Genomic DNA, 5553 nt, shown 5'->3' on the forward strand with positions numbered 1-5553 from the left:
TCTCGTAAGCAGCGCGTTTTGTCCGCTCTGTGTGGGATGAATTTTTCAATAAAGTTGACCAGTCCCAAAAAACTCTTTACCTCCGCGATTGTTTCAGGAGTTCGGAAGTTTTTCAAGGCTGCGATCTTTTCGTCCTCGATTTTCCAACCATCAGCGGACACCACAAACCCCAAAAACGTTACAGAAGACTTTCCAAATTCGCATTTTGCCTCGTTTATCCTGACGTTGTGACTTCGCAAACGAATCATAACATTTTCTAGATTTTTGTCGTGCTCTTCTTTAGTTCGGCCAAACACCATGATATCATCCAAGTAATTTACAACGCCATCGCATCCAGCCAGAATTTCCGTCTGCAATACCTCTTGAAAAATATCGGGGGCATTACAAAGCCCGAATGGCAGTCTCCGATATCGGTACATACAATGCCCAGAGAAGAAATTTGTAAGGTGCCTTGATCGTTCTTCCAATTCAACATGGAAGAATGCGTTTGTGAGATCTATCGTGGAGAAGTACTGTGCTCCATGTAGCTCCATTAAGATGGACTCGAAAGTCGGCATTTTGAAAGGAGTTCTGTTAATGCAACGGTTTGGACCTCTAAGATCAATTACAAGACGTATGTCGTCTTTGCCTTTTGGAACTATTAGCATTGAGGAACAAAAAGAACGGTCCATCTCAGGGGTGACTTGCTCAATAATACCGGATGATAATAAACCATCCAGTTTTTGCTTTGTCACTTCTTTGAACGCATCTGGAATGTAGGTATAAACGCAACGAGCTGGAGGCATGTTTCGATCATATGACAAGGACACAGGCGGGATGTTGAATTTTGGAAATTCTTCCGAATAAGAACTGTCCAATCTAACTTGAGAACAATGAAATTCGTTTGGTTGCCATTCAACAGGAGCTTGGCGAATGGGGAGCTCAATTCCATCAGCTAGAACGCTATGTCGGACCGCTGTATTGAATCCAAGAAGGGACCTTATCTCATCTACTACGTAGAATTTTTCGACAGACGTTGGTCTGTCGCCCGTAATGCAGAACTCGGCAGAAAAGTGGGCCACTACCTTTATTTCCCCTTCAGTAGCGTACGCCTTCAAAGGTTTATCTGGGGTGTAACGTAAAGCCAATAGATTAGACGCTGCTTCCGGATCTGCAGTGATTTTTTTGAATGCGGCTTTTGTGATCGTATTTACTTGTGCACCGGAATCAATGAAGATATCAACAGAAATTCCGGCCACTTCCGCTTTTACCCACGCCTCTTTCTCGTGTTGAATTCTCTCAAAAAATGGTTCATAAGTGATACTGGCTACTTTGTTTTCCGAAAAATCATTACTTGGCAACATGACTACTGAGCGGGCAACAAGTCGTGAAGATACCTGCAATTTTGAAATTAGCAATGAATGGAAAAAAAAGCATGTAAATAAACACTGTTTTCATAAAATTGTATTTTATTGAGAAAAACCAAAACTATAAATTCATTATGTAACAAGAAGGAAAAAAAACCGTAAGAACCTGATTTAAGGAGAGAAACAACATATAACGCTCAGTTTTCAGTTAGTACCTCTGATTCCTTGCTTCCATCCACTGGTTTCTCTACGGCTGCCACTTTTCCGACAGGAGAATCAATTTCTGAACCTTGTCGTTTATTCGGTCTGGGTTGATATTGCTGGCTAGACTTCGTGCCAAGTGGCCAGTATTTCCGCATAAATGGCAGGTTTTATTGATCGCTGGGCATTGTTCTGCTGGGTGGAAGCTACGGCCGCATCGCCAACAGTTGAAGTTTCCTGAACCCAGCGGCCTTTGAGTGAATGATGATCCACCATAGCTGCCGCGACCTCTGCTGCTGACCCTAAACCCTCTCTGCGCTCCGGTACCGCGCCGTGAAAACTGCCATCCATGCTGCCATCTGTCTTTAAACGGAGTGCGAACCAATGCTGCAATCCTCTCTCGGTTTCTGTCATATTCTTCTTCATTGCGTAATTCGATTTCACGGTCCCTCACAAGATCAATCAAGTCTTTCAGTGAACCTTCCTTGACCCAATTTCGATGGGCCAGAATCCGAATTCTGCTATCGGTTGCTCCTTTGGTTATCACCCGGACCATGGCTTCCATTTCGTCATCCTGTGCGTAATCGCAAATTTTCACCGCCGATGCTACCCGTCTAACAAAATCCATGCTACTCTCGGAAGAAAGTTGACACATATTCATCAACTTGCCCCTCTGCGATAAAATGTACGTCCTGGATCCAAAATACCCATTCGCGTTTGAAAAGGGTGCGGTTATTTCATCCGGCATGTCCGATGTAGAAACTGTGGTGTTGAAGATGTCGCGAAGTCTGATTCCAGCTTTTATTTTGAATACACCAAACTTGGTATGTTCATCCGAAGCATTGATAAGATCGAGAGAAGATATCAAAATATCATTTCAGTACTCGAAAGCTTTCTTATCTACTTCCATTTCCCCTTCACTAGGAACACACTCCGGAATATTAAGAGTGCCGAGTGTCCAACTGTTTTTGGTGGATACGATTGAAGAATCGTTCCGAGTTGCATCGAATTCATCGATTCGCGCATTGTGCTGGAAGCAGGTTGGAACTCTGTGATGCCATCTAATTCGGCTGACACATTTCGCAATTGGTCTCGTAACTCAATATTTTTATCAAGGGCTAATTTGAGCTGTTTTAATTGTTTTTTTCTTGATGGTTTCCTGAAAGAACATCAAAACAATTCTTCGTATAGTGCAACGTTTATACTTTGAAGTAACAATAGGAATGCAAAGCAATGCGCAAGAGAATTTACAACAAGCATATTTATATAATATACTAGGCGAACCTGCTCGATCTCGCTCGGGTTTTATTTTCGATAATCATCAAATTAATTGCAGTGCCGCCCTCTAGAACGATTTTAGTTCAAGCTTGATGGCTTTCTTCAGAACTTAGAAACTGCTGCTTTTTGACAATTTTCCAACTTTCCCTGTCAATTGATCAACTCTTAGTATGTACAGACACGAATCAATCAGTGAAGAATTCTTGAAAATAGATCCATGAGTTATATTGTCTCGAAGCAAATGCAAACTCATATAAAATAGAGAAGAAGAGAAGACTAGACAAACCTAGACTAGAGAAACTATGAAATACAATTCAGCTGAACCCAATATAAAATGGTTGATATTTCTTAACATTTATAGAGTATTCTTTCTAAAGGAGATTGTTAAGCACATCAATAAGTATTCTTATGCGATAAAAATTCGTAACAGTGACGTCGCCATCGATGTAGATTAAACATTGTTTAAGCAATCACTGCTAATAAACCACACATTTTATTGGCTGAAAATCTATACATTTACTTAAGATTTTTTGTTAACGCACACGTAACCATTCTTCAAGCGAAGTACAATTTAAATCCAAAATCAAATATAATTTCTGTGTGGTTTTAAATGAGCGGTAATTGAATTTATGTTTGCGTGCGCACTGAAATTTGAACTACATCGTGTTTTGAACGGCGGATATTTCTCATAAAGATTTTGTTACGATTTTTATTAGTGATAAAATCTGTTAAATAAACCGATTCATAAATTGTGGGACCGCCCAACCAACATCATGACACATAATCCTTTTTCCGTTTGGCTTCTTATACATTGCGTACATTTCTTCCGTAATACATATTCGCTTCTAACAAATTAAACTCTGCCTCCATTTTTTTCTTGTAGGATTATCACTTCCGAAATTCTATTCTAGTCATTAACAGTTCTGGATTTTTTTTTGCAGTCCGCCATTTTGTTATTCATGTTTTTTTCATCTCTTCACCATGAGGAACCGTCCATTACTCCCGGTATCCGATTTTACCAGCTCCGTTCATAACGAAATAACTCTTGGCGACTGTGGAAAACTTATTTGAAAATCAAGTCGTTTTCGGCCGTTGCAGTCTTGTAAAGCAGCAAAAACAGGTTTACTTCTGCATCCGACCGTTTCGGTAATTTATTTTACCTTTTTCAAGGATTTGAAGCTTGTTTCGTTGTTAGCCATTCTAACAACGAAACAAGCTTCAAATCCTTGAAAAAGGTAAAATAAATTACCGAAACCGTCGGATGCAGAAGTAAACCTGTTTTTGCTGCTTTACAAGACTGCAACGGCCGAAAACGACTTGATTTTCAAATCCGTTCATAACTCCCGGAATTTTTTCAATAAAAAAGACGTCTTCGTACATTGCATCCGAAGTATTTTTTTTCTATATCTTGGAAACCGTACATGACTCCCGGAATCCAAGCCCAATAAAAGTCCCGGCTCCGTACATATCTTCCGAAGCCGAACGTATTTTTTCCAGATTCTAGAAACCGTCCATTACTCCCGGAATCTAATAATTTTCCTTAAATACTTTTAAGAAATCCGGCTTCGTACATATCTCCCGAAGCCGATTTTATTTTTCGGATCCGTCCATAGCTTCCGGAATCCGTCTCCAAGTTCTTACTTCGTTCATATCTTCCGAAGCAACCTTTTTTCACTTTCACCATTTTTTTTTAATTTAATTTCTTCAAAAACTCTCAGTACTCAGTACATAACTCCCAGTCCATCTTCGTTTACTTCTCTGACCAAACTGACAAGACAAGTTTGAACAACTACACTCAGGCAAATTGGCTAACGAATATCATAATTCTGCCTTTTGAAAATTTGCCACAAGTTTTGGGTTTAAAATTCAAAAGGACTCATTATGAAATAAATTTTCATGGTCAGTACAAAACATAACATTTTCTTAAGTCTGATTTATGAAATCACAATGAAGCATTATAAACGCTGTACGCTAGACATGAATAAATCCATAACCTTTACCTTATGAATTGCAGAAGTAGCATTTGGAGCCCATAATCACGCCTTATGAATTTATTTCTTATTCTTATGAAATATCTTAATGAATTCATAATGCGAAGTTATAAATTTATTATTGCATTTTCCAATATATTATCGATCCATAATGCTGCATTATGAATTCCTAAGCTGAGCATATTGAAAATTTTCTCGAATTTAGACCATGTGCTTGATAGCAGAAAATTAAATATGGAATTAAAATTGATTCATTCATGGTTATGCGTGATTTCAAATTCGCGTTTCGGCTTAATCGAGGACATCGAGGGGGTATGAATAAGTGAACGGTGTCGGACGCGTTTCAAAATCTACATTCGAAGAAAAATTTATGTATCATACATGTAAAATACATGTAGGTGCAATTGTTATTTCACCGTTGAACACTTATGTTATTCACCGCTGACACTTTGAGAACACTTCCACTTTATCTTTTCTTCAAACCACCTCGATATCAAATTCAGCCGCACGACTTGAATACTTTGCAATATGTGAGAACATGATTCTCTTGACAGAAGCTTCTTCCTTCCGATTAGGGTAAATAAAATGAGCATGATGTTTTTCATAAAATGCATTATGATTTTTTTCATTTTAGCTTTGAACAAAGTACCAAAAGGTGCCTTATGAAATTCATTACATGCAACGAATTAACTACATACGTCCCAATAATGAAGTCAAAGCGCTCAATATGAAAAGCA

This window comes from Armigeres subalbatus, chromosome 1 (assembly GCF_024139115.2).
Source record: "Armigeres subalbatus isolate Guangzhou_Male chromosome 1, GZ_Asu_2, whole genome shotgun sequence".
Classification (NCBI taxonomy): Eukaryota; Metazoa; Arthropoda; class Insecta; order Diptera; family Culicidae; genus Armigeres; species Armigeres subalbatus.